The sequence below is a fragment of the Macrosteles quadrilineatus genome, unplaced genomic scaffold (assembly GCF_028750875.1).
Source record: "Macrosteles quadrilineatus isolate MER2022 unplaced genomic scaffold, UCM_ALF_1.0 Scaffold_1__1_contigs__length_201487025, whole genome shotgun sequence".
In the NCBI taxonomy this organism is placed as follows: domain Eukaryota; kingdom Metazoa; phylum Arthropoda; class Insecta; order Hemiptera; family Cicadellidae; genus Macrosteles; species Macrosteles quadrilineatus.
Window position 1 is genome coordinate 197,684,737 of NW_026542594.1, and position 27,906 is coordinate 197,712,642.

The 27,906-nt window shown below is 56.6% G+C and overlaps 1 long non-coding RNA gene across 2 annotated transcripts; it reads left to right on the forward strand.

Moving 5' to 3' along the window:
- Positions 1 to 70: 70 nt before the first annotated feature.
- Positions 71 to 27,725, forward strand: LOC128993859 (uncharacterized). Of its 2 annotated transcripts, none has more exons than XR_008490837.1 (4): positions 71 to 401; positions 2,992 to 3,123; positions 4,693 to 4,896; positions 27,449 to 27,725. It is a non-coding gene; the product is annotated as an uncharacterized LOC128993859 (long non-coding RNA). The 2 variants fall into 2 exon arrangements; XR_008490838.1 differs by lacking the exon at positions 71 to 401 and adding an exon at positions 1,388 to 1,471.
- The last annotated feature ends 181 nt before the right edge of the window (positions 27,726 to 27,906 follow it).

The window sequence follows — 27,906 nt, forward strand, 5'->3', positions numbered from 1 at the left end:
GTAATTATTATTTTAATTGATTTTACTTCAAGATAAATGATAATAAAATAAAAATTACTTTCATAAAGACATGCCGGCATGCCCCATTTCCTACGCGACAATAAAATAAGGACATAAAACCCAAGAGCCTAGAAACACGTCTTATTCTGCCCAGATTATTAGGATGTCTTATTTCATGTAACACTTGTTAGGAAGTTAGTAGTAATAAAGATGTTAACTGAATCTTAGTTCTATAATTGTTTAGCCTATCTTGGGCTAACACAATAAAACATTGTTGAAATCTATTTCAAAACACAATGTGTTATACGCCAGAGGAAGTAGACACATGAAATTACCCAGTGGAAGATGGAGATGTTATTCTGGTCGCCACAGACGGAGTATTTGACAACCTTCCTGACCAGGTTAGCCATAGAAATGTTAAATTGTACTTGAAAAAAGGTTTATACAAAGGCAATTATTATCAATGGGGATTTAAAATAATGCAGTGGCTGTTTGAGTACACGGCTAAGCTAAATGGATGTCGGACCTGGCTATAATCAAAAACTGTCAAATGCACAACTCTCAACCATAACTGGTAGCCGTGCTCTTAAATTTTTTGTCAAATTTTAAGTGATCATAACTGAATTTATTCAAATTGGACTTGATATAGGTAGTGTAACCATTACCTGGAATTTAGTAAAAGGCCTACATATAACACAAGTGAAAAATAATTTGCTACGCATAACACTATACCAATAATTAATGTATTTTAAAATCAATTGGTTTGTATTAAAATTAGGTTCTCATTTTCACAACACCTTTATAAAGAGTGTTTTTTTAAATGTGCAACCTAAATTAAATGTACTTTGAGACATTTGAATGACAAAAACAAAGTTATTTTTTGATATTCCTGTATACTTTACTACATTGCTGATCAGCTAATATGCATTGTTGCAATCAATGAGGTTTGGTGTTATTGGGAATTTATTGTAAATAAGACACAACGTGGCATTTCCCCAATCTAAAGTGAATAATTTGTTTTATGCCAAGAAAAATTTGAAATTAAGTTTCCAGGTGTGATTCCAGAACCTAATAAATCGCCTTTTTGACGTTTACTAATTAAAGGAAACCAAATCCGAAATTAAAGCTAACTTAAATCTCTAGATTTAAGTGGAAATCAAATCAGGCAAATATAAATTTGCTTATTCGACATGTTTGACTGGGGTATTTTTTGTTTACAACGGATTTGAGTTCCTTAAATTTGTACATGTCTGGTTTTGTCCTTGGCCGGCCGCGTGTTTGTATATTTTTGCAAATATAAATGTTTCTTTTGTTTATATGTGTTGGTTTATATGTTGTGAACTTTGAATTAACTTTGACAACGGCAAATGCAAGAAGAATATGTTTGACAGTTGATGAGAAAAGGATTTGAAAATAGGATTCTAACCCTGAAACTAGACATCCACGACAAATCGGGATTGATTGAGGACAGGTTAGTAACATATTATTTTTGTCTCAGTATTTATTAGTAAACACCACAAAATCCATTATCTAAATGGTCGTCTGATTTTGGCATTTATGCCTATCTTACCTATGCATAAATAAATACACCTTCATATACCCTGCTTCCCGACCAGAGACGGATTTATAAATATTTCCCCCCTAGGCACTATCCTTAGTGCCGCCCCCCTTCATAGAATGTTTCGTACCTAGGACCAGTTCGGGACCAAGTCAAGAGCTGCAAAATCCTCTCGGCCCGTGGTACGAACGCCATTTTTCACCACACTGTACAAAAATTGAGGGTCTTAAGTTGTCATTTTCACACTATAAATGCATATAAACAGTTAACACAACTACAACTTTAAGGTTATAAATATATAGATGTGAAGGGTCTGACTTAGGGGAGGTACGAATGAGGCATTTAGTTCTAAATTCCTCCGTGAACAGCGCTGTAGTAGAGAGCACTTTGGCAATGAAGGTTTACCAATCGCAAAAATAGTTCTGTTCATAAAATAAAATTATAAATGCCTCAAATTCAATTTTATTATTTTTTAATTATAAAATTAAACTATCATAACCTAACCGAACTAACCAAACTTGCTGATAAAGAAATAATATAACAAAAGTTTAGTAATCGGAAAAATAATTCTGTTTATTAAATAAAACTAGAAATTGCTCAATTAAAATTTTATAACGACTTAATAATAAAATTAAACTGTAATAACCGAACCAAACCAACCAAACTTGCTGATAATAAAAACATCTTGGACAAAAAGTTAATGCTACCAGCGGGATTCGAACCCGGGACCTACAGTATATCAGCCCAGCACGCTAACCATTAGACCACCGAGGCCGATGGCTATTGTCCGTTTTGTTACGGTAATGGCGTTCCCTCAGCTAATAAGAAGCCCACAGCTGTCATCGTAGCCTCTTCTATACCTCCCCTGAGTAAATACCAGATGTGAAGAAATAATCTAGAGGAACCAGCAATAATATACTAATAAATAGTTGCTAGGCAGTGATGACATAACGTGCATATGGATATTGCTTGTATATTTTATTTTATATACATTGATGTTTTAAGTAAGTAAACGAACAACTGGTTTTGTGACCCTAGGGCCGTAAAAACCAAATCGGTCCCCAATGACGATGACAGCTGCCATTTCGGTCCTGGACAGCAATTCCACACAGGACAGGACACATTGGACAGCTTCCAGCCTCCAATTAACGTTTTGTAAAACGGCTAAAAACATCTTTGTGTGGTGAAATTTATTATTTTTTAAAATTTGAGTTGAATGTAAGAAATAACGACTTCAAAATTATATATTTTCACATAAATATCTTTGTAAAGTCTTCATTCTGAGTCCTTACGATTATTTTGTAATTCGACTTCCTCAACATTTATTTAAACCACAATGTTGTTTGTCAATTATAGGTTATGTATCCAGATGACCAATAAAATAAATTATTCATTATTATTAGATGTTTGGAAATAACATTCAATTTGCCCAGGGAAAGCGAGACCCAGTCAAGATACAGAAGGTGGCCAACTTCATCGCGTGGATGGCTCGCAACTTTAGCGTTTGAAGACAAGTCTCTCATCATATATCAAGTCTGCAATGGCCAATGGAATACACGCCATAGGTATGTTTGCTACTTAATAACTTAGTTACTAGACTTGCTGTACCAGCCAATGTGTGACTGTTGTGTAGTCAAGTCACAGCAATATGATTACTATTGAACTGAAATAATGTATACATATCATAGGGCTACATCTAGACATACCACTGGATTGTCAGTAGTGTGTTTATTCACTTTCACTATTTACTGTAAATTGTAAATACAGCTTAAACAAGGTATTATTTATTTTTTAATGGTGGGCTCTAAAATGCCCCTTTTCGCTTTTGGTTGTACTGAACTGTTCTAAGGGTAAAGAAAACCCCTGCAACAGCAATCCTGCAGTCTAAGCAAATTCCATTTGCCCGATTGGATTTTCACTAAATATTTTCCTATTCAGACTTCCCTCATTAAGCTTATAAAACGCTTAGATATACATAATTTTTTTTTCTGGACTCAACAAGTTTGTAAAGAAATTGTGAAATTTAATCTTTTGAGTGTGAAAAATTGAAAAAAAAACTCACTTAACCCCATAAAACCCTGTTGCCATATTCCGGCCACTCGTTTTAAGAATGAATGATAGGGTTCACATATTTCTACCCAATTTCTTCAAAAACATATAATTTTAGCGAATTTTCCATGTATGGAATATTAGCGTACAAGTACCTATTTCCCATTTTGTCAGAGACCAAAAACACCATTCCACCAAATTCATACACGTCCAAGGTCAATTAACCTCTTATTTACTTTGTTGAACATTCATATTTTACCCCATTTATAGAATTTGGCTTATCGTCCCATTCTAAGGAATAAGCAATTCCGTAGGTCTCATGGTAAGACGGAGACACCAGACTTTTTTGTTTCAAGGTTCCCAGATTAAAAAAAAAAACATTCTTTCAAATTCATTTTTATAATATACAGCATGTCCGATAGCAGGATAATGAGCTGGTTTAGATGAAATTTGTTACAAATAATATGTAAACCTACTTTTAGGCTATTTGAACCAGACGTTAGTAAAGGGGATTTGCAGGGTTGTTCGGAGTAAAATGGAGCTTTTTATTTTTGACCCTCAAAGCAGAAATCTATGCAATTTGATTCAATACCGTTTCTTAGAGCTGGAAAAAATAATATGTTTACTTCAAACGATTACGTAGAAAAGTTCTAAAACTGCATATATTATTTAAAATACCTAAATTTCCCTTATGGACATTCAGTAAATTATTGTATGTTTCCTAGGTTGCAAGATGTATATTAACAAAATTAGGCTAATTTATTTTATCCTTGGAGCGAACAATATTTAATTAAGTAACACACCTTATTACCTTGCCTGTAGAAGCTAACCTATGTATTCATTAAACTATGTATTATAAAATACGTAATAAATCTGAGATTTTAACAAAATATTTTAGTGGAAATTTTAATTTGCTTAGTCTGCAGCAAGGGTAATAAGATTGTGATGTGGTGGTAGTGTGGGGTCAATTTTATGTTTAATTTTTCAAATTTATTTAAATGAACATTTGTTTATTTTCATATGAAAAGTAAATGTGAGTCAAGGAAAGCAAAAGGTCAATCTAACATAAAGATTTTATTTGACAGAAAATTAATTACAACATAAGGATGGGAACAATCATGTTGTGCCAAATAAAAAACTTCAATGAAGAGGTAAAGAGGGAAAAGCATCAGCGGCGCAACCTTGGATTGGGTCTACCTTACAGCAATGTGTAGACCATTCCTGGCCTGGAGTCCCGTAAAACAAGATCACCGCTGGAGTAACCTGAAAACCAGATCAAGTATAAAGCGGTATGTCAGTAGAAAATAATTACTAAAGAGGGCAGTGGGGGATAAAGGAAGTACTAGGTAGAGCAGCGTTAGGTGCAGATGGAGCCAGTAGGGCAAGATAGGGTACAGCTAGGGCCAGTAGGGCAGTGTAGGGTATAGCTGGGGGCGAGCAGGGCCAGGGTAGGAGACAGCTAGGGCGAGCAGGGCAGGTTAGGGTACAGCCAGGGCCACTAGAGCAGGGTAGGGTAGGGTACAGTCAGGGCCAGTAGGGCAAGATAGGGTACAGCTAGGGCCAGTAGGGCAAGATAGGGTACAGCTAGGGCCAGTAGGGCAGTGTAGGGTACAGCCGGGGGCGAGCAGGGCAGGGTAGGAGACAGCTAGGGCGAGCAGGGCAGGTTAGGGTACAGCCAGGGCCACTAGAGCAGGGTAGGGTAGGGTACAGTCAGGGCCAGTAGGGCAAGATAGGGTACAGCTAGGGCCAGTAGGGCACTAGAGCAGGGTAGGGTAGGGTACAGTCAGGGCCAGTAGATCAGGGTAGGGTTCAGATAGAGCCAGTAGGGCAGGGTACAGCTAGGGCCAGTATAGCAGGCTAGGGTCCAGCTGGGGTTGAGCAGGACAGGGTAGGGGTACAGCCAGGGCAGCAGGACAGGGTAGGGTACAGCCACGGCCAGCAGGGCAGGATAGGGTATGGTATAGCCAGGGCCAGCTGGGCAGTGTAGGGTACAGCAAGAGCCAGCAGGGCAGCGTAGGGTAGGGTACAGCCGGGGGCGAGCAGGGCAGGGTAGCAGAAAGCTAGGGCGAGCAGGGAAGGTTAGGGTACAGCATGGGCCACTAGAGCAGGGTAGGTACAGCCAGGGCCGGTATAGCAGGCTAGGGTACAGATGGGGCCAGTAGGGCAGGGTAGGGTACAGCTAGGGCCAGTAGGGCAGGGTAGGGTACAGCTAGGGCCAGTAGATCAGGGTAGGGTACAGATAGAGCCAGTAGGGCAGAGTAGGGTACAGCAAGGGCCAGTAGGGCAGGGTAGGGTACAGCCGGGGGCAAGCAGGGCAGGGTAGGGTACAGCCTGGGGCGAGGAGGGCAGAGTACAGCCGGGGGCAAGCAGGGCAGGGTAGGGTACAGCTTGGACCGTAATGGCAGGGTGGGATATACAGCTTGGGCCAGTAGAGCAGGGTAGGGTATAGCTGGGGGCGAGCAGGGCAGGGCAGGGGTATAGCCAGGGCAAGCAGGGCAGCGTAGGGTACAGCTAGGGCCAGTAGGGCAGGGTAGGGTACAGCTAGGGCCAGTAGGGCAGGGTAGGGTACAGCTAGGGCCAGTAGATCAGGATAGGGTACAGCTAGGGCTGCAAGGGCAGGGTAGGGTATAGCCAGTGCTAGCAGGGCAGTTTAGGGTACAGCCAGGGAGGGCAGGGTAGGGTACAGCTAGGGCCAGTATAGCAGGCTAGGGTGTAGCCAGGGCCAGTAGGGCAGGGTAGGGTACAGCTAGGGCCAGTAGGGCAGGGTAGGGTACAGCTAGGGCCAGTAGGGATGGGTAGGGTACAGCTAGGGCCAGTAGATCAGGATAGGGTACAGCTAGGGCCACTAGAGCAGGGTAGGTACGGCCAGGGCCAGTATAGCAGGCTAGGGTACAGCTGGGGGCGAGCAGGGCACGGTAGGGGACAGCTAGGGCGAGCAGGGCAGGGTAAGGTATAGCCAGGGCCAACAGGGCAGGGTAGGGTATAGCCAGTGCTAGCAGGGCAGGTTAGGGTACAGCCAGGGCCACTAGAGCAGGGTAAGGTAGGGTACAGCCAGGGCCAGTCGATCAGGGTAGGGTACAGCTAGGGCCAGTAGAGCAGGGTAGGTACAGCCAGGGCCACTAGAGCAGGGTAAGGTAGGGTACAGCCAGGGCCAGTCGATCAGGGTAGGGTACAGCTAGGGCCAGTAGAGCAGGGTAGGTACAGCCAGGGCCAGTATAGCAGGCTAGGGTACAGCTGGGGCGAGCAGGGCAGGGTAGGGGACAGCTAGGGCGAGCAGGGCAGGGTAGGGTACAGCTAGGTCCAGTATAGCAGGCTAGGGTGTAGCCAGGGCCAGCAGGGCAGCGTAGGGTACAGCTAGGGCCACAAGAGCAGGGTAGGTACAGCCTGGGGCAAGCAGGGCAGGGTACAGCTAGGGCCAGCAGGGCAGGGTAAGGTATAGCCAGGGCCAGCAGGGCAGGGTAGGGTATAGCCAGTGCTAGCAGGGCAGGTTAGGGTACAGCCAGGGCCACTAGAACAGGGTAAGGTAGGGTACAGCCAGGGCCAGTCGATCAGGGTAGGGTACAGCTAGGGCCAGTAGAGCAGGGTAGGTACAGCCAGGGCCAGTATAGCAGGCTAGGGTACAGCTGGGGCGAGCAGGGCAGGGTAGGGGACAGCTAGGGCGAGCAGGGCAGGGTAGGGTACAGCTAGGTCCAGTATAGCAGGCTAGGGTGTAGCCAGGGCCAGCAGGGCAGCGTAGGGTACAGCTAGGGCCACAAGAGCAGGGTAGGTACAGCCTGGGGCAAGCAGGGCAGGGTACAGCTAGGGCCAGCAGGGCAGGGTAGGGTATAGCCAGGGCCAGCAGGGCAGGGTAGGATAAAGCCAGTGCCAGCAGGGCAGGTTAGGGTACAGCCAGGGCCACTAGAGCAGGGTAAGGTAGGGTACAGCCAGGGCCAGTAGATCAGGGTAGGGTACAGCTAGGGCCAGTAGGAGAGGGTAGGGTATAACAAGGGCCAGCAGGGCAGGGTAGGGTACAGCTAGGGCCAGTATAGCAGGGCAGGGTAGGGGACAGCTAGGGCGAGCAGGGCTGGTTAGGGTACAGATAGGTCCAGTATAGCAGGCTAGGGTGTAGTCAGGGCCAGCAGGGCAGCGTAGGGTACAGCTAGGGCAACAAGAGCAGGGTAGGTACAGCCTGTGGCAAGCAGGGCAGGGTACAGCTAGGGTGCAGTAGGGCAGGGTAGGGTACAGCTAGGGCCAGTAGGGCAGGGTAGGGTACAGCTAGGGCCAGTAGGGATGGGTACAGCTGGGGCGAGCAGGGCAGCGTAGGGGACAGCTAGGGCGAGCAGGGCAGCGTAGGGTACAGCTAGGGCCACAAGAGCAGGGTAGGTACAGCCTGGGGCAAGCAGGGCAGGGTACAGCTAGGGCCAGCAGGGCAGGGTAGGGTATAGCCAGGGCCAGCAGGGCAGGGTAGGGTATAGCCAGTGCTAGCAGGGCAGGTTAGGGTACAGCCAGGGCCACTAGAGCAGGGTAAGGTAGGGTACAGCCAGGGCCAGTCGATCAGGGTAGGGTACAGCTAGGGCCAGTAGAGCAGGGTAGGTACAGCCAGGGCCAGTATAGCAGGCTAGGGTACAGCTGGGGCGAGCAGGGCAGGGTAGGGGACAGCTAGGGCGAGCAGGGCAGGGTAGGGTACAGCTAGGGCCAGTAGATCAGGATAGGGTACAGCTAGGGCCACGTAGGTACAGCCGGGGGCAAGCAGGGCAGGGTACAGCCAGGGCCAGCAGGTCTGGGTAGGGTATAACAAGGGCCAGCAGGGCAGCGTAGGGGTGCAGCTAGGGCCACTAGAGCAGGGTAGGTACAGCCAGGGCCAGTATAGCAGGCTAGGGTCCAGCTGGGGTTGAGCAGGACAGGGTAGGGGTACAGCCAGGGCGGCAGCAGGACAGGGTAGGGTACAGCCACGGCCAGCAGGGCAGGATAGGGTATGGTATAGCCAGGGCCAGCTGGGCAGTGTAGGGTACAGCAAGAGCCAGCAGGGCAGCGTAGGGTAGGGTACAGCCGGGGGCGAGCAGGGAAGGGTAGCAGAAAGCTAGGGCGAGCAGGGTAGGTTAGGGTACAGCATGGGCCACTAGAGCAGGGTAGGTACAGCCAGGGCCAGTATAGCAGGCTAGGGTACAGATGGGGCCAGTAGGGCAGGGTAGGGTACAGCTAGGGCCAGTAGGGCAGGGTAGGGTACAGCTAGGGCCAGTAGATCAGGGTAGGGTACAGATAGAGCCAGTAGGGCAGAGTAGGGTACAGCAAGGGCCAGTAGGGCAGGGTAGGGTACAGCCGGGGGCAAGCAGGGCAGGGTAGGGTACAGCCTGGGGCGAGGAGGGCAGAGTACAGCCGGGGGCAAGCAGGGCAGGGTAGGGTACAGCTTGGACCGTTATGGCAGGGTGGGATATACAGTTTGGGCCAGTAGAGCAGGGTAGGGTATAGCTGGGGGCGAGCAGGGCAGGGGAGGGGTATAGCCAGGGCAAGCAGGGCAGCGTAGGGTACAGTTAGGGCCAGTAGGGCAGGGTAGGGTACAGCTAGGGCCAGTAGGGCAGGGTAGGGTACAGCTAGGGCCAGTAGATCAGGATAGGGTACAGCTAGGGCTGCAAGGGCAGGGTAGGGTATAGCCAGTGCTAGCAGGGCAGGTTAGGGTACAGCCAGGGAGGGCAGGGTAGGGTACAGCTAGGGCCAGTATAGCAGGCTAGGGTGTAGCCAGGGCCAGCAGGGCAGCGTAGGGTACAGCTAGGGCCAGTAGGGAAGGGTAGGGTACAGCTAGGGCCAGTAGGGCGAGTAGGGTACAGCTAGGGCCAGTAGGGATGGGTAGGGTACAGCTAGGGCCAGTAGATCAGGATAGGGTACAGCTAGGGCCACTAGAGCAGGGTAGGTACAGACAGGGCCAGTATAGCAGGCTAGGGTACAGCTGGGGGCGAGCAGGGCACGGTAGGGGACAGCTAGGGCGAGCAGGGCAGCGTAGGGTACAGCTAGGGCCACAAGAGCAGGGTAGGTACAGCCTGGGGCAAGCAGGGCAGGGTACAGCTAGGGCCAGCAGGGCAGGGTAGGGTATAGCCAGGGCCAGCAGGGCAGGGTAGGGTATAGCCAGTGCTAGCAGGGCAGGTTAGGGTACAGCCAGGGCCACTAGAGCAGGGTAAGGTAGGGTACAGCCAGGGCCAGTCGATCAGGGTAGCAAGCAGGGCAGGGTAGGGTACAGCTTGGACCGTTATGGCAGGGTGGGATATACAGCTTGGGCCAGTAGAGCAGGGTAGGGTATAGCTGGGGGCGAGCAGGGCAGGGCAGGGGTATAGCCAGGGCGAGCAGGGTAGGTTAGGGTACAGCATGGGCCACTAGAGCAGGATAGGTACAGCCAGGGCCAGTATAGCAGGCTAGGGTACAGATGGGGCCAGTAGGGCAGGGTAGGGTACAGCTAGGGCCAGTAGGGCAGGGTAGGGTACAGCTAGGGCCAGTAGATCAGGGTAGGGTACAGATAGAGCCAGTAGGGCAGAGTAGGGTACAGCAAGGGCCAGTAGGGCAGGGTAGGGTACAGCCGGGGGCAAGCAGGGCAGGGTAGGGTACAGCCTGGGGCGAGGAGGGCAGAGTACAGCCGGGGGCAAGCAGGGCAGGGTAGGGTACAGCTAGGGCCAGTAGATCAGGATAGGGTACAGCTAGGGCCACGTAGGTACAGCCGGGGGCAAGCAGGGCAGGGTACAGCCAGGGCCAGCAGGTCTGGGTAGGGTATAACAAGGGCCAGCAGGGCAGCGTAGGGGTGCAGCTAGGGCCACCCTAGCAGGGTAGGTACAGCCAGGGCCAGTATAGCAGGCTAGGGTCCAGCTGGGGTTGAGCAGGACAGGGTAGGGGTACAGATGGGGCCAGTAGGGCAGGGTAGGGTACAGCTAGGGCCAGTAGGGCAGGGTAGGGTACAGCTAGGGCCAGTAGATCAGGGTAGGGTACAGATAGAGCCAGTAGGGCAGAGAAGGGTACAGCAAGGGCCAGTAGGGCAGGGTAGGGTACAGCCGGGGGCAAGCAGGGCAGGGTAGGGTACAGCCTGGGGCGAGGAGGGCAGAGTACAGCCGGGGGCAAGCAGGGCAGGGTAGGGTACAGCTTGGACCGTTATGGCAGGGTGGGATATACAGCTTGGGCCAGTAGAGCAGGGTAGGGTATAGCTGGGGGCGAGCAGGGCAGGGCAGGGGTATAGCCAGGGCAAGCAGGGCAGCGTAGGGTACAGCTAGGGCCACAAGAGCAGGGTAGGTACAGCCTGGGGCAAGCAGGGCAGGGTACAGCTAGGGCCAGCAGGGCAGGGTAGGGTATAGCCAGGGCCAGCAGGGCAGGGTAGGGTACAGCTAGGGCCAGTAGAGCAGGGTAGGTACAGCCAGGGCCAGTATAGCAGGCTAGGGTACAGCTGGGGCGAGCAGGGCAGGGTAGGGGACAGCTAGGGCGAGCAGGGCAGGGTAGGGTACAGCTAGGTCCAGTATAGCAAGCTAGGGTGTAGCCAGGGCCAGCAGGGCAGCGTAGGGTACAGCTAGGGCCACAAGAGCAGGGTAGGTACAGCCTGGGGCAAGCAGGGCAGGGTACAGCTAGGGCCAGCAGGGCAGGGTAGGGTATAGCCAGGGCCAGCAGGGCAGGGTAGGGTAAAGCCAGTGCCAGCAGGGCAGGTTAGGGTACAGCCAGGGCCACTAGAGCAGGGTAAGGTAGGGTACAGCCAGGGCCAGTAGATCAGGGTAGGGTACAGCTAGGGCCAGTAGGAGAGGGTAGGGTATAACAAGGGCGAGCAGGGCTGGTTAGGGTACAGATAGGTCCAGTATAGCAGGCTAGGGTGTAGTCAGGGCCAGCAGGGCAGCGTAGGGTACAGCTAGGGCAACAAGAGCAGGGTAGGTACAGCCTGTGGCAAGCAGGGCAGGGTACAGCTAGGGTGCAGTAGGGCAGGGTAGGGTACAGCTAGGGCCAGTAGGGCAGGGTAGGGTACAGCTAGGGCCAGTAGGGATGGGTACAGCTGGGGCGAGCAGGGCAGCGTAGGGGACAGCTAGGGCGAGCAGGGCAGCGTAGGGTACAGCTAGGGCCACAAGAGCAGGGTAGGTACAGCCTGGGGCAAGCAGGGCAGGGTACAGCTAGGGCCAGCAGGGCAGGGTAGGGTATAGCCAGGGCCAGCAGGGCAGGGTAGGGTATAGCCAGTGCTAGCAGGGCAGGTTAGGGTACAGCCAGGGCCACTAGAGCAGGGTAAGGTAGGGTACAGCCAGGGCCAGTCGATCAGGGTAGGGTACAGCTAGGGCCAGAGCAGGGTAGGTACAGCCAGGGCCAGTATAGCAGGCTAGGGTACAGCTGGGGCGAGCAGGGCAGGGTAGGGGACAGCTAGGGCGAGCAGGGCAGGGTAGGGTACAGCTAGGGCCAGTAGATCAGGATAGGGTACAGCTAGGGCCACGTAGGTACAGCCGGGGGCAAGCAGGGCAGGGTACAGCCAGGGCCAGCAGGTCTGGGTAGGGTATAACAAGGGCCAGCAGGGCAGCGTAGGGGTGCAGCTAGGGCCACTAGAGCAGGGTAGGTACAGCCAGAACCAATATAGCAGGCTAGGGTCCAGCTGGGGTTGAGCAGGACAGGGTAGGGGTACAGCCAGGGCGGCAGCAGGACAGGGTAGGGTACAGCCACGGCCAGCAGGGCAGGATAGGGTATGGTATAGCCAGGGCCAGCTGGGCAGTGTAGGGTACAGCAAGAGCCAGCAGGGCAGCGTAGGGTAGGGTACAGCCGGGGGCGAGCAGGGCAGGGTAGCAGAAAGCTAGGGCGAGCAGGGTAGGTTAGGGTACAGCATGGGCCACTAGAGCAGGGTAGGTACAGCCATAGCAGGCAGTATAGCAGGCTAGGGTACATATGGGGCCAGTAGGGCAGGGTAGGGTACAGCTAGGGCCAGTAGGGCAGGGTAGGGTACAGCTAGGGCCAGTAGATCAGGGTAGGGTACAGATAGAGCCAGTAGGGCAGAGTAGGGTACAGCAAGGGCCAGTAGGGCAGGGTAGGGTACAGCCGGGGGCAAGCAGGGCAGGGTAGGGTACAGCCTGGGGCGAGGAGGGCAGAGTACAGCCGGGGGCAAGCAGGGCAGGGTAGGGTACAGCTTGGACCGTTATGGCAGGGTGGGATATACAGCTTGGGCCAGTAGAGCAGGGTAGGGTATAGCTGGGGGCGAGCAGGGCAGGGGAGGGGTATAGCCAGGGCAAGCAGGGCAGCGTAGGGTACAGTTAGGGCCAGTAGGGCAGGGTAGGGTACAGCTAGGGCCAGTAGGGCAGGGTTGGGTACAGCTAGGGCCAGTAGATCAGGATAGGGTACAGCTAGGGCTGCAAGGGCAGGGTAGGGTATAGCCAGTGCTAGCAGGGCAGGTTAGGGTACAGCCAGGGAGGGCAGGGTAGGGTACAGCTAGGGCCAGTATAGCAGGCTAGGGTGTAGCCAGGGCCAGCAGGGCAGCGTAGGGTACAGCTAGGGCCAGTAGGGAAGGGTAGGGTACAGCTAGGGCCAGTAGGGCGAGTAGGGTACAGCTAGGGCCAGTAGGGATGGGTAGGGTACAGCTAGGGCCACAAGAGCAGGGTAGGTACAGCCTGTGGCAAGCAGGGCAGGGTAGGGTACAGCTAGGGCCAGTAGGGCAGGGTAGGGTACAGCTAGGGCCAGTAGATCAGGATAGGGTACAGCTAGGGCCACGTAGGTACAGCCGGGGGCAAGCAGGGCAGGGTACAGCCAGGGCCAGCAGGTCTGGGTAGGGTATAACAAGGGCCAGCAGGGCAGCGTAGGGGTGCAGCTAGGGCCACTAGAGCAGGGTAGGTACAGCAAGAGCCAGCAGGGCAGCGTAGGGTAGGGTACAGCCGGGGGCGAGCAGGGCAGGGTAGCAGAAAGCTAGGGCGAGCAGGGTAGGTTAGGGTACAGCATGGGCCACTAGAGCAGGGTAGGTACAGCCAGGGCCAGTATAGCAGGCTAGGGTACAGATGGGGCCAGTAGGGCAGGGTAGGGTACAGCTAGGGCCAGTAGATCAGGGTAGGGTACAGATAGAGCCAGTAGGGCAGAGTAGGGTACAGCAAGGGCCAGTAGGGCAGGGTAGGGTACAGCCGGGGGCAAGCAGGGCAGGGTAGGGTACAGCCTGGGGCGAGGAGGGCAGAGTACAGCCGGGGGCAAGCAGGGCAGGGTAGGGTACAGCTTGGACCGTTATGGCAGGGTGGGATATACAGCTTGGGCCAGTAGAGCAGGGTAGGGTATAGCTGGGGGCGAGCAGGGCAGGGGAGGGGTATAGCCAGGGCAAGCAGGGCAGCGTAGGGTACAGTTAGGGCCAGTAGGGCAGGGTAGGGTACAGCTAGGGCCAGTAGGGCAGGGTAGGGTACAGCTAGGGCCAGTAGATCAGGATAGGGTACAGCTAGGGCTGCAAGGGCAGGGTAGGGTATAGCCAGTGCTAGCAGGGCAGGTTAGGGTACAGCCAGGGAGGGCAGGGTAGGGTACAGCTAGGGCCAGTATAGCAGGCTAGGGTGTAGCCAGGGCCAGCAGGGCAGCGTAGGGTACAGCTAGGGCCAGTAGGGAAGGGTAGGGTACAGCTAGGGCCAGTAGGGCGAGTAGGGTACAGCTAGGGCCAGTAGGGCAGGGTAGGGTATAGCCAGGGCCAGCAGGGCAGGGTAGGGTATAGCCAGTGCTAGCAGGGCAGGTTAGGGTACAGCCAGGGCCACTAGAGCAGGGTAAGGTAGGGTACAGCCAGGGCCAGTCGATCAGGGTAGGGTACAGCTAGGGCCAGAGCAGGGCAGCGTAGGGTACAGCTAGGGCCAGTAGGGAAGGGTAGGGTACAGCTAGGGCCAGTAGGGCGAGTAGGGTACAGCTAGGGCCAGTAGGGATGGGTAGGGTACAGCTAGGGCCAGTAGATCAGGATAGGGTACAGCTAGGGCCACTAGAGCAGGGTAGGTACAGCCAGGGCCAGTATAGCAGGCTAGGGTACAGCTGGGGGCGAGCAGGGCACGGTAGGGGACAGCTAGGGCGAGCAGGGCAGCGTAGGGTACAGCTAGGGCCACAAGAGCAGGGTAGGTACAGCCTGGGGCAAGCAGGGCAGGGTACAGCTAGGGCCAGCAGGGCAGGGTAGGGTATAGCCATGGCCAGCAGGGTATAGCCAGTGCTAGCAGGGCAGGTTAGGGTACAGCCAGGGCCACTAGAGCAGGGTAAGGTAGGGTACAGCTAGGGCCAGTAGAGCAGGGTAGGTACAGCCAGGGCCAGTATAGCAGGCTAGGGTACAGCTGGGGCGAGCAGGGCAGGGTAGGGGACAGCTAGGGCGAGCAGGGCAGGGTAGGGTACAGCTAGGGCCAGTATAGCAGGCTAGGGTGTAGCCAGGGCCAGCAGGGCAGCGTAGGGTACAGCTAGGGCCACAAGAGCAGGGTAGGTACAGCCTGTGGCAAGCAGGGCAGGGTAGGGTACAGCTAGGGCCAGTAGGGCAGGGTAGGGTACAGTTAGGGCCAGTAGATCAGGATAGGGTACAGCTAGGGCCACGTAGGTACAGCCGGGGGCAAGCAGGGCAGGGTACAGCCAGGGCCAGCAGGTCTGGGTAGGGTATAACAAGGGCCAGCAGGGCAGCGTAGGGGTGCAGCTAGGGCCAGTAGGGCAGGGTAGGGTGCAGCTAGGGCCACTAGAGCAGGGTAGGTACAGCCACGGCCAGTATAGCAGGCTAGGGTCCAGCTGGGGTTGAGCAGGACAGGGTAGGGGTACAGCCAGGGCAGCAGGACAGGGTAGGGTACAGCCACGGCCAGCAGGGCAGGATAGGGTATGGTATAGCCAGGGCCAGCTGGGCAGTGTAGGGTACAGCAAGAGCCAGCAGGGCAGCGTAGGGTAGGGTACAGCCGGGGGCGAGCAGGGCAGGGTAGCAGAAAGCTAGGGCGAGCAGGGTAGGTTAGGGTACAGCATGGGTCACTAGAGCAGGGTAGGTACAGCCAGGGCCAGTATAGCAGGCTAGGGTACAGATGGGGCCAGTAGGGCAGGGTAGGGTACAGCTAGGGCCAGTAGGGCAGGGTAGGGTACAGCAAGGGCCAGTAGGGCAGGGTAGGGTACAGCCGGGGGCAAGCAGGGCAGGGTAGGGTACAGCCTGGGGCGAGGAGGGCAGAGTACAGCCGGGGGCAAGCAGGGCAGGGTAGGGTACAGCTTGGACCGTAATGGCAGGGTGGGATATACAGCTTGGGCCAGTAGAGCAGGGTAGGGTATAGCTGGGGGCGAGCAGGGCAGGGCAGGGGTATAGCCAGGGCAAGCAGGGCAGCGTAGGGTACAGCTAGGGCCAGTAGGGCAGGGTAGGGTACAGCTAGGGCCAGTAGGGCAGGGTAGGGTACAGCTAGGGCCAGTAGATCAGGATAGGGTACAGCTAGGGCTGCAAGGGCAGGGTAGGGTATAGCCAGTGCTAGCAGGGCAGTTTAGGGTACAGCCAGGGAGGGCAGGGTAGGGTACAGCTAGGGCCAGTATAGCAGGCTAGGGTGTAGCCAGGGCCAGCAGGGCAGCGTAGGGTACAGCTAGGGCCAGTAGGGCAGGGTAGGGTACAGCTAGGGCCAGTAGGGCAGGGTAGGGTACAGCTAGGGCCAGTCGATCAGGGTAGGGTACAGCCAGGGCCAGTAGAGCAGGGTAGGTACAGCCAGGGCCACTAGAGCAGGGTAAGGTAGGGTACAGCCAGGGCCAGTCGATCAGGGTAGGGTACAGCTAGGGCCAGTAGAGCAGGGTAGGTACAGCCAGGGCCACTAGAGCAGGGTAAGGTAGGGTACAGCCAGGGCCACTAGAGCAGGGTAAGGTAGGGTACAGCCAGGGCCAGTCGATCAGGGTAGGGTACAGCTAGGGCCAGTAGAGCAGGGTAGGTACAGCCAGGGCCAGTATAGCAGGCTAGGGTACAGCTGGGGCGAGCAGGGCAGGGTAGGGGACAGCTAGGGCGAGCAGGGCAGGGTAGGGTACAGCTAGGTCCAGTATAGCAGGCTAGGGTGTAGCCAGGGCCAGCAGGGCAGCGTAGGGTACAGCTAGGGCCACAAGAGCAGGGTAGGTACAGCCTGGGGCAAGCAGGGCAGGGTACAGCTAGGGCCAGCAGGGCAGGGTAAGGTATAGCCAGGGCCAGCAGGGCAGGGTAGGGTATAGCCAGTGCTAGCAGGGCAGGTTAGGGTACAGCCAGGGCCACTAGAGCAGGGTAAGGTAGGGTACAGCCAGGGCCAGTCGATCAGGGTAGGGTACAGCTAGGGCCAGTAGAGCAGGGTAGGTACAGCCAGGGCCAGCAGGGCAGGGTAGGGTATAGCCAGTGCTAGCAGGGCAGGTTAGGGTACAGCCAGGGCCACTAGAGCAGGGTAAGGTAGGGTACAGCCAGGGCCAGTCGATCAGGGTAGGGTACAGCTAGGGCCAGTAGAGCAGGGTAGGTACAGCCAGGGCCAGTATAGCAGGCTAGGGTACAGCTGGGGCGAGCAGGGCAGGGTAGGGGACAGCTAGGGCGAGCAGGGCAGGGTAGGGTACAGCTAGGGCCAGTAGATCAGGATAGGGTACAGCTAGGGCCACGTAGGTACAGCCGGGGGCAAGCAGGGCAGGGTACAGCCAGGGCCAGCAGGTCTGGGTAGGGTATAACAAGGGCCAGCAGGGCAGCGTAGGGGTGCAGCTAGGGCCACTAGAGCAGGGTAGGTACAGCCAGGGCCAGTATAGCAGGCTAGGGTCCAGCTGGGGTTGAGCAGGACAGGGTAGGGGTACAGCCAGGGCGGCAGCAGGACAGGGTAGGGTACAGCCACGGCCAGCAGGGCAGGATAGGGTATGGTATAGCCAGGGCCAGCTGGGCAGTGTAGGGTACAGCAAGAGCCAGCAGGGCAGCGTAGGGTAGGGTACAGCCGGGGGCGAGCAGGGAAGGGTAGCAGAAAGCTAGGGCGAGCAGGGTAGTTTAGGGTACAGCATGGGCCACTAGAGCAGGGTAGGTACAGCCAGGGCCAGTATAGCAGGCTAGGGTACAGATGGGGCCAGTAGGGCAGGGTAGGGTACAGCTAGGGCCAGTAGGGCAGGGTAGGGTACAGCTAGGGCCAGTAGATCAGGGTAGGGTACAGATAGAGCCAGTAGGGCAGAGTAGGGTACAGCAAGGGCCAGTAGGGCAGGGTAGGGTACAGCCGGGGGCAAGCAGGGCAGGGTAGGGTACAGCCTGGGGCGAGGAGGGCAGAGTACAGCCGGGGGCAAGCAGGGCAGGGTAGGGTACAGCTTGGACCGTTATGGCAGGGTGGGATATACAGCTTGGGCCAGTAGAGCAGGGTAGGGTATAGCTGGGGGCGAGCAGGGCAGGGGAGGGGTATAGCCAGGGCAAGCAGGGCAGCGTAGGGTACAGTTAGGGCCAGTAGGGCAGGGTAGGGTACAGCTAGGGCCAGTAGATCAGGATAGGGTACAGCTAGGGCTGCAAGGGCAGGGTAGGGTATAGCCAGTGCTAGCAGGGCAGGTTAGGGTACAGCCAGGGAGGGCAGGGTAGGGTACAGCTAGGGCCAGTATAGCAGGCTAGGGTGTAGCCAGGGCCAGCAGGGCAGCGTAGGGTACAGCTAGGGCCAGTAGGGAAGGGTAGGGTACAGCTAGGGCCAGTAGGGCGAGTAGGGTACAGCTAGGGCCAGTAGGGATGGGTAGGGTACAGCTAGGGCCAGTAGATCAGGATAGGGTACAGCTAGGGCCACTAGAGCAGGGTAGGTACAGACAGGGCCAGTATAGCAGGCTAGGGTACAGCTGGGGGCGAGCAGGGCACGGTAGGGGACAGCTAGGGCGAGCAGGGCAGCGTAGGGTACAGCTAGGGCCACAAGAGCAGGGTAGGTACAGCCTGGGGCAAGCAGGGCAGGGTACAGCTAGGGCCAGCAGGGCATAACGGTAGGCATAACGGTCCAAGCTGTACCCTACCCTGCCCTGCTTGCCCCCGGCTGTACTCTGCCCTCCTCGCCCCAGGCTGTACCCTACCCTGCCCTGCTTGCCCCCGGCTGTACCCTACCCTGCCCTACTGGCCCTTGCTGTACCCTACTCTGCCCTACTGGCCCCATCTGTACCCTAGCCTGCTATACCGGCCCTGGCTGTACCTACCCTGCTCTAGTGGCCCATGCTGTACCCTAACCTACCCTGCTCGCCCTAGCTTTCTGCTACCCTGCCCTGCTCGCCCCCGGCTGTACCCTACCCTACGCTGCCCTGCTGGCTCTTGCTGTACCCTACACTGCCCAGCTGGCCCTGGCTATACCATACCCTATCCTGCCCTGCTGGCCGTGGCTGTACCCTACCCTGTCCTGCTGCCGCCCTGGCTGTACCCCTACCCTGTCCTGCTCAACCCCAGCTGGACCCTAGCCTGCTATACTGGCCCTGGCTGTACCTACCCTGCTCTAGTGGCCCTAGCTGCACCCCTACGCTGCCCTGCTGGCCCTTGTTATACCCTACCCAGACCTGCTGGCCCTGGCTGTACCCTGCCCTGCTTGCCCCCGGCTGTACCTACGTGGCCCTAGCTGTACCCTATCCTGATCTACTGGCCCTAGCTGTACCCTACCCTGCTCTAGTGGCCCTAGCTGTACCCCTACGCTGCCCTGCTCGCCCCTGGCTATACCCAGCCCTGCCCTGCTTGCCCCCGGCTGTACTCTACCCTGCCCTACTGGCCCTAGCTGTCCCCTACCCTTCCCTGCTCGCCCCCAGCTGTACCCTAGCCTGCTATACTGGCCCCAGGCTGTACCTACCCTGCTCTTGTGGCCCTAGCTGTACCCCTACGCTGCCCCACCGGCTGTACCCTATCCTGCCCTGCTGGTTCTAGCTGTACCCTACCCTGACCTGCTGGCCCTAGCTGTACCCTGCCCTACTTGCCCCAGGCTGTAGCTACCCTGCTCTTGTGGCCCTAGCTGTACCCTCTCCTGATCTACTGGCCCTAGCTGTACCCTACCCAGCCCTACTGGCCATAGCTGTACCCTACCCTGCCCTACTGGTCTAGCTGTACCCTATCCTGATCTACTGGCCATATCTGTACCCTACCCTGCCCTGCCCGCCCGCGGCTGTACCCTATCCTGCCCTGCTGGCCATAGCTTTACCCTACCCTGACCTTCTGGCCCTGGCTCTACCCTGCTATACTGGCCCCAGGCTGTACCTACCCTGCTCTTGAGGCCCTAGCTGTACCCCTACGCTGCCCTGCTCGCCCCTGGCTATACCCAGCCCTGCCCTGCCCTCCCTTCTGGCCCTGGCCCTAGCTGTACCCTACCCTGACCTGCTGGCCCTAGCTGTACCCTGCCCTACTTGCCCCAGGCTGTACCTACCCTACCCTAGTGGCCCTGGCTGTACCCTACCCTAGCCTGCTATACTGGCCCTAGCTGTACCCTACCCTTCCCTGCTGGCCCTAGCTGTACCCTACCCTACCCTGCTATAGTGGCCCTGGCTGTACCCTACCCTGCCCTGCTCGCCCCGAGCTATACCCAGCCCTGCCCTGCTTGACCCCGGCTGTACCCTACCCTGCCCTGCTCGCCCCCAGCTGTACCCTAGCCTGCTATACCGGCCCAGACTGTACCTACCCTGCTCTTGTGGCCCTAGCTGTACCCCTACGCTGCCCTGCTCGTCCCTGGCTATACCCAGCCCTGCCCTACAGGCCCTAGCTGAACCCTACCCTGCCCTACTGGCCCTAGCTGTACCCTACCCTGGCCTACTGGCCCTAGCTGTACCCTACCCTTCCCTGCCCGCCCGCGGCTGTACCCTATCCTACCCTACTGGCCCTAGCTGTACCCTACCCTGCTATACTGGCCCCAGGCTGTACCTACCCTGCTCTTGTGGCCCTAGCTGTACCCCTACCCTACCCTGCTCTAGTGGCCCTGGCTGTACCCTACCCTACCCTGCTCTAGTGGCCCTGGCTGTACCAACCCTAGCCTGCTATACTGGCCCTAGCTGTACCCTACCCTTCCCTGCTCGCCCTAGCTGTCCCCTACCCTTCCCTGCTCGCCCCCAGCTGTACCCTACCCACTATACTGGCCCCAGGCTGTACCTACCCTGCTCTTGTGCCCTAGCTGTACCCCTACGCTGCCCTGCTCACCCCTGGCTATACCCAGCCCTGCCCTGCTTGCCTCCGGCTGTACACTATCCTGCCCTGCTGGCCCTAGCAGTACCCTACCCTGACCTGCTGGCCCTAGCTGTACCCCTACGCTGCCCTGCTCACCCCTGGCTATACCCAGCCCTGCCCTGCTTGTTTCCGGCTGTACTCTACCCTGCCCTACTGGCCCTAGCTGTCCCCTACCGTGCCCTACTCGCCCCCAGCTGTACCCTAGCCTGCTATACTGGCCCTGGCTGTACCTACCCTGCTCTAGTGGCCCTAGCTGTACCCTATCCTGACCTACTGGCCCTAGCTGTACCCTACCCTGCCCTACTGGCCCTAGCTGTACTCGTACGCTGCCCTGCTCGTCCCTGACTATACCAAGCCCTGCCCTCCAGGCCCTAGCTGAACCCTACCCTGCCCTACTGGCCCTAGCTGTACCCTACCCTGCCCTACTGGCCCTAGCTGTACCCTACCCTGCCCTACTGGCCCTAGCTGTACCCTATCCTTATCTACTGGCCCTAGCTGTACCCTACCCTGCCCTGCCCGCCCCCGGCTGTACCCTATCCTGCCCTGCTGGCCCTAGCTTTACCCTACCCTGACCTGCTGGCCCTGGCTGTACCCTACCCTACCCTGCTCTAGTGGCCCTGGCTGTACCCTACCCTAGCCTGCTATACTGGCCCTAGCTGTACCCTACCCTTCCCTGCTCGCCCCCAGCTGTACCCTAGCCTGCTATACTGGCCCTGGCTGTACCTACCCTGCTCTAGTGGCCCTAGCTGTACCCCTACGCTGCCCTGCTCGCCCCTGGCTATACCCAGCCCTGCCCTGCTTGCCCCCGGCTGTACTCTACCCTGCCCTACTGGCCCTAGCTGTCCCCTACCCTTCCCTGCTCGCCCCCAGCTGTACCCTACCCTAGCCTGCTATGCTGGCCCTGGCTGTACCTACCCTGCTATACTGGCCCTAGCTGTACCCTACCCTTCCCTGCTCGCCCTAGCTGTCCCCTACCCTTCCCTGCTCGCCCCCAGCTGTACCCTACCCTGCTATACTGGCCCCAGGCTGTACCTACCCTGCTCTTGTGGCCCTAGCTGTACCCCTACGCTGCCCCACCGGCTGTACCCTATCCTGCCCTGCTGATTCTAGCTGTACCCTACCCTGATCTACTGGCCCTAGCTGTACCCTACCATGCCCTACTGGCCCTAGCTGTACCCTACCCTGCCCTACTGGCCCTAGCTGTACCTTACCCTGCCCTACTGGCCCTAGCTGTACCCTATCCTCATCTACTGGCCCTAGCTGTACCCTACCCTGCCCTGCCCGCCCCCGGCTGTACCCTACCCTGACCTGCTGGCCCTGGCTGTACCCTACCCTACCCTGCTCTAGTGGCCCTGGCTGTACCCTACCCTAGCCTGCTATACTGGCCCTAGCTGTACCCTACCCTTCCCTGCTGGCCCTAGCTGTCCCCTACCCTTCCCTGCTCGCCCCCAGCTGTACCCTAGCCTGCTATACTAGCCCTAGCTGTACCCTACCCTTCCCTGCTCGCCCTAGCTGTCCCCTACCCTTCCCTGCTCGCCCCCAGCTGTACCCTACCCTGCTATACTGGCCCCAGGCTGTACCTACCCTGCTCTTGTGGCCCTAGCTGTACCCCTACGCTGCCCCACCGGCTGTACCCTATCCTGCCCTGCTGGTTCTAGCTGTACCCTACCCTGACCTGCTGGCCCTAGCTGTACCCTGCCCTACTTGCCCCAGGCTGTACCTACCCTGCTCTTGTGGCCCTAGCTGTACCCTATCCTGATCTACTGGCCCTAGCTGTACCCTACCCAGCCCTACTGGCCATAGCTGTACCCTACCCTGCCCTACTGGCCTAGCTGTACCCTATCCTGATCTACTGGCCCTATCTGTACCCTACCCTGCCCTGCCCGCCCGCGGCTGTACCCTATCCTGCCCTGCTGGCCATAGCTTTACCCTACCCTGACCTGCTGGCCCTGGCTCTACCCTGCTATACTGGCTCCAGGCTGTACCTACCCTGCTCTTGAGGCCCTAGCTGTACCCCTACGCTGCCCTGCTCGCCCCTGGCTATACCCAGCCCTGCCCTGCCCTCCCTTCTGGCCCTGGCCCTAGCTGTACCCTACCCTGACCTGCTGGCCCTAGCTGTACCCTGCCCTACTTGCCCCAGGCTGTACCTACCCTACCCTAGTGGCCCTGGATGTACCCTACCCTAGCCTGCTATACTGGCCCTAGCTTTACCCTACCCTTCCCTGCTGGCCCTAGCTGTACCCTACCCTACCCTGCTATAGTGGCCCTGGCTGTACCCTACCCTGCCCTGCTCGCCCCGAGCTATACCCAGCCCTGCCCTGCTTGACCCCGGCTGTACCCTACCCTGCCCTGCTCGCCCCCAGCTGTACCCTAGCCTGCTATACCGGCCCAGACTGTACCTACCCTGCTCTTGTGGCCCTAGCTGTACCCCTACGCTGCCCTGCTCGTCCCTGGCTATACCCAGCCCTGCCCTACAGGCCCTAGCTGAACCCTACCCTGCCCTACTGGCCCTAGCTGTACCCTACCCTGGCCTACTGGCCCTAGCTGTACCCTACCCTTCCCTGCCCGCCCGCGGCTGTACCCTATCCTGCCCTACTGGCCCTAGCTGTACCCTACCCTGCTATACTTGCCCCAGGCTGTACCTACCCTGCTCTTGTGGCCCTAGCTGTACCCCTACCCTACCCTGCTCTAGTGGCCCTGGCTGTACCCTACCCTACCCTGCTCTAGTGGCCCTGGCTGTACCCACCCTAGCCTGCTATACTGGCCCTAGCTGTACCCTACCCTTCCCTGCTCGCCCTAGCTGTCCCCTACCCTTCCCTGCTCGCCCCCAGCTGTACCCTACCCACTATACTGGCCCCAGGCTGTACCTACCCTGCTCTTGTGGCCCCAGCTGTACCCTAGCCTGCTATACTGGCCCTAGCTGTACCCTACCCTTCCCTGCTCGCCCCGGCTGTACCCTACCCTGCCCTGCTCGCCCCCAGCTGTACCCTAGCCTGCTATACTGTCCCTGGCTACACCCTAGCCTGCTATACTGTCCCTGGCTACACCCTCGCCTGCTATACTGGCCCTAGCTGTACCCTACTCTGCCCTGCTCGCCCTAGCTGGCCCCTACCGTGCCCTACTCGCCCCCAGCTGTACCCTACCCTGCTATACTGGCCCTGGCTGTACCTACCCTGCTCTAGTGGCCCTAGCTGTACCCTATCCTGACCTACTGGCCCTAGCTGTACCCTACCCTGCCCTACTGGCCCTAGCTGTACTCGTACGCTGCCCTGCTCGTCCCTGACTATACCAAGCCCTGCCCTCCAGGCCCTAGCTGAACCCTACCCTGCCCTACTGGCCCTAGCTGTACCCTACCCTGCCCTACTGGCCCTAGCTGTACTCGTACGCTGCCCTGCTCGTCCCTGACTATACCAAGCCCTGCCCTCCAGGCCCTAGCTGAACCCTACCCTGCCCTACTGGCCCTAGCTGTACCCTACCCTGCCCTACTGGCCCTAGCTGTACCCTACCCTGCTCTAGTGGCCCTAGCTGTACCCCTACGCTGCCCTGCTCGCCCCTGGCTATACCCAGCCCTGCCCTGCTTGCCCCCGGCTGTACTCTACCCTGCCCTACTGGCCCTAGCTGTCCCCTACCCTTCCCTGCTCGCCCCCAGCTGTACCCTACCCTGCTATACTGGCCCCAGGCTGTACCTACCCTGCTCTTGTGGCCCTAGCTGTACCCCTACGCTGCCCCACCGGCTGTACCCTATCCTGCCCTGCTGGTTCTAGCTGTACCCTACCCTGACCTGCTGGCCCTAGCTGTACCCTGCCCTACTTGCCCCAGGCTGTAGCTACCCTGCTCTTGTGGCCCTAGCTGTACCCTATCCTGATCTACTGGCCCTAGCTGTACCCTATCCTGATCTACTGGCCATATCTGTACCCTACCCTGCCCTGCCCGCCCGCGGCTGTACCCTATCCTGCCCTGCTGGCCATAGCTTTACCCTACCCTGACCTGCTGGCCCTGGCTCTACCCTGCTATACTGGCCCCAGGCTGTACCTACCCTGCTCTTGAGGCCCTAGCTGTACCCCTACGCTGCCCTGCTCGCCCCTGGCTATACCCAGCCCTGCCCTGCCCTCCCTTCTGGCCCTGGCCCTAGCTGTACCCTACCCTGACCTGCTGGCCCTAGCTGTACCCTGCCCTACTTGCCCCAGGCTGTACCTACCCTACCCTAGTGGCCCTGGCTGTACCCTACCCTAGCCTGCTATACTGGCCCTAGCTGTACCCTACCCTTCCCTGCTGGCCCTAGCTGTACCCTACCCTACCCTGCTATAGTGGCCCTGGCTGTACCCTACCCTGCCCTGCTCGCCCCGAGCTATACCCAGCCCTGCCCTGCTTGACCCCGGCTGTACCCTACCCTGCCCTGCTCGCCCCCAGCTGTACCCTAGCCTGCTATACCGGCCCAGACTGTACCTACCCTGCTCTTGTGGCCCTAGCTGTACCCCTACGCTGCCCTGCTCGTCCCTGGCTATACCCAGCCCTGCCCTACAGGCCCTAGCTGAACCCTACCCTGCCCTACAGGCCCTAGCTGAACCCTACCCTGCCCTACTGGCCCTAGCTGTACCCTACCCTGGCCTACTGGCCCTAGCTGTACCCTACCCTTCCCTGCCCGCCCGCGGCTGTACCCTATCCTGCCCTACTGGCCCTAGCTGTACCCTACCCTGCTATACTGGCCCCAGGCTGTACCTACCCTGCTCTTGTGGCCCTAGCTGTACCCCTACCCTACCCTGCTCTAGTGGCCCTGGCTGTACCCTACCCTACCCTGCTCTAGTGGCCCTGGCTGTACCCACCCTAGCCTGCTATACTGGCCCTAGCTGTACCCTACCCTTCCCTGCTCGCCCCCAGTTGTACCCTACCCACTATACTGGCCCCAGGCTGTACCTACCCTGCTCTTGTGGCCCTAGCTGTACCCCTACGCTGCCCTGCTCACCCCTGGCTATACCCAGCCCTGCCCTGCTTGCCTCCGGCTGTACACTATCCTGCCCTGCTGGCCCTAGCAGTACCCTACCCTGACCTGCTGGCCCTAGCTGTACCCCTACGCTGCCCTGCTCGCCCCTGGCTATACCCAGCCCTGCCCTGCTTGCCCCCGGCTGTACTCTACCCTGCCCTACTGGCCCTAGCTGTCCCCTACCGTGCCCTACTCGCCCCCAGCTGTACCCTAGCCTGCTATACTGGCCCTGGCTGTACCTACCCTGCTCTAGTGGATCAGCTGTACCCTACCCTGCCCTACTGGCCCTAGCTGTACCCTACCCTAGCCTGCTATACTAGCCCTAGCTGTACCCTACCCTGCCCTGCCCGCCCCCGGCTGTACCCTACCCTGCCCTGCCCGCCCCCGGCTGTACCCTATCCTGCCCTGCTGGCCCTAGCTGTACCCTACCCTGGCCTGCTGGCCCTGGCTGTACCCTACCCTAGCCTGCTATGCTGGCCCTGGCTGTACCTACCCTGCTATACTGGCCCTAGCTGTACCCTACCCTTCCCTGCTCGCCCTAGCTGTCCCCTACCCTTCCCTGCTCGCCCCCAGCTGTACCCTAGCCTGCTATACTGGCCCTGGCTGTACCTAGCCTGCTATACTGGCCCTAGCTGTACCCTACCCTGCCCTGCTCGCCCTAGCTGTCCCCTACCGTGCCCTGCTCGCCCCCAGCTGTACCCTAGCCTGCTATACTGGCCCTGGCTGTACCTACCCTGCTCTAGTGGCCCTAGCTGTACCCCTACGCTGCCCTGCTCGCCCCTGGCTATACCCAGCCCTGCCCTGCTTGCCCCCGGCTGTACCCTACCCTGCCCTACTGGCCCTAGCTGTACCCACACAGCACTGCCTATCACCAGTCATGCAAACAACACTTCCTTATCAGTAGCCCTGCACCCTACCATTAGTCATGCACACAACACTGCCCTATCAGTAGCCCTCGCTGTATCACTTCGCTGTCCCTTAATTAGCTACCCTGCACTCTACACTGCCTCTCCCTTAAGCCCCTAAACCTTCACTGCCCTACCCGTATCCTGTACCTACTCTACACTGCCCTACCAACTGCCTTTTCAGCCTCTGTACCCTATGCTACCCTCCCTACCACCAACTGCCTTTACAGCCTCTGTACCCTATCCCGTATCCTCGGTACTGTATGCTACCCTAGCCTGTAACCTCGTTACTCTATGCTACCCTAACCTGTAACCTCGGTACCCTATGCTACCCTTTCTCGTAACCTCGGTACCCTATGCTACCCTACCTCGTAACCTCTACGCCCTACCCCATAGCCCCTGTACCCCCCAAACCATAATGATTGTGATTATCATTTAAATAAATATAAATAAATAAATAAATTATAAGGGGCCACTCACATCTTAGGAGTCTTAAGAATTGTAAATCCTCCATTCTGGTAGAGAAAGCCATCCTCTAAGAAGTAGTAACTAGTACAATCCAGATGTTGTCCAGCAGAACTGAGAATCCCAGCAGCCTGGACAAACATCACAGCTAGAGTTGTACAATACATGCTGAATGGCTCAACATATCAGGCCTACTAGTTAAATAACCTAATATCTATTACTGTTATTTTGGAGTTTTCAAGATTATATCCTAAAGAACTGTTGAAATAGTAGGAACTTGGAAGTTATTTTATGGTTGCATTAACATATCTGCAAAATAGATAGCAAAGTTTTAACCAATCTCACAATGCATTGGGGCCATGTTGGGTTGATCCATAATGCATTAAGAAACTTGGTTCTTTTTAGCACATATATCCTGTTTCAAGCTATGGATGATGACACCTTTTTTTCCTTGGCGTCCTTAGATGCTGTTCCGGTTACCAGAGAAATGTTATATAACTACACATATGGAGAGGGAGTGTGGGATAGTGTCTGCTCTCTGGTCGGAACTCCGTGAGACACTGAAACTTTGACAAACATCGGAGCGGTTCGACTTCTTAACAACATCCAGGATTCAACCCAACCGAGAACTTCATGATTTGTCCACTCCAAATACCTCTACAATTGTCTTGCAGCTGTGTGGTCACACTAAATTATCAATTGTATAAAACTGGTGTCAATAAAATATGATTTTAACATAAACAGTTGTTCTGACTAAACCTAATCGTGGATGAGGTTATTTTAGGGTAAATACAGAAAAGTTAGTTTAAATTTGGCAGTAAGGTCAGTCAGTGGGGCACACGGGAGGGACTATGGCTAACACTTCTATTAGTGTCAGCGTTCGCCGCTAGAACCGCTAAGTTGAAAAAATTTTAATTAAATA